The 910-nt window shown below is 63.2% G+C and overlaps 1 long non-coding RNA gene across 1 annotated transcript; it reads left to right on the top strand.

Moving 5' to 3' along the window:
* The first annotated feature begins 303 nt into the window (after nt 1-303).
* Nucleotides 304-881, top strand: LOC114072293. The gene is made up of 3 exons (XR_003574152.1): nt 304-324; nt 468-605; nt 844-881. It is a non-coding gene; the product is annotated as an uncharacterized LOC114072293 (long non-coding RNA).
* The last annotated feature ends 29 nt before the right edge of the window (nt 882-910 follow it).

Below are 910 nucleotides of genomic sequence, written 5' to 3'. Positions count from 1 at the left end.
GAACCCCCACAGTGTCCGTGGGTCAGAGGGCCTTGTCAGTGAGGGGTGGCTGAGCAGATTGGAAAAGGCTGGGAGAGGCGGGTGCGCAGAAGGAGCCACCTCTCAAAGTACATACATATGTCCCCTCCAGGAGAAAGAGTAGAAAGTGAGCCCCGGCAGAGGTTTGCCCACCCAGCTCAGGGTTGACAGTGCCTGTTTCCCCCTGACAGGGAGATGCGCCGTGCCTCGAGCCCCTTGTATTCCTCAGTTGCCCTCTGCCTGCTGGGGTTGCTGAGCAGGGAGAAGCCCCTCTGGGAGGTTCCCGCCATGGCCTTCCTTGTGGAGGTGAGCCTGCTGGTGAGCGCTGCCTGGCCGAGCTGCCTCCACCTCTCAGCCCTCTGGCAGCCGCAGCTGCTGCCTGGGCACAGCCCTGTGCGGGTCCGGGCTCCTGCCGGCCGGGCACCCCGTCACTGCTGCGTGCCTTGCAGGTCCTCGACTGCCGGGATATGACTGAATGGAGTGACAGAGTCCTGAAGATCCTTGCAAGGTGCCTGTGGAGCGAGTGCCCAGAGATGCGTCGCCTGGCACTCAGAGGCCTCGTGGTGCTCAGCAAGGATCCTGCGATGGTGAGGAGAGGGCAGTTGGCTGAAGCCGTGCTGGAATCCTGGGACTGTATAACGCAGTCGCTTTGGGAGCTGTGGCAGCTGCTCCCAGCTCTGCTGCCTCCCTGCTCAGCTGCCCAAGGCCTTCAGGACAGACCTTTGGCCTCCGGGCCCCACAGCAGCACCTGGGGCTGCCCCGTCTGAGCGGGGTTGGCTCTGCAGCCGTTCCTGGCTTCCCAGCACAGCCTTGTGTTCCTCCCAGGCTGACGGCATGCGGACCCTGACACAAAGCCTGATGGACGTTCTGTGGGATGAAGACAGAGAACTGA

This window comes from Empidonax traillii, unplaced genomic scaffold, assembly GCF_003031625.1.
Source record: "Empidonax traillii isolate 1590-97213 ecotype Southwest subspecies unplaced genomic scaffold, ASM303162v1 scaffold2928:size16949, whole genome shotgun sequence".
NCBI lineage: Eukaryota > Metazoa > Chordata > Aves > Passeriformes > Tyrannidae > Empidonax > Empidonax traillii.
This window is presented reverse-complemented; position numbering and strand designations above follow the sequence as displayed.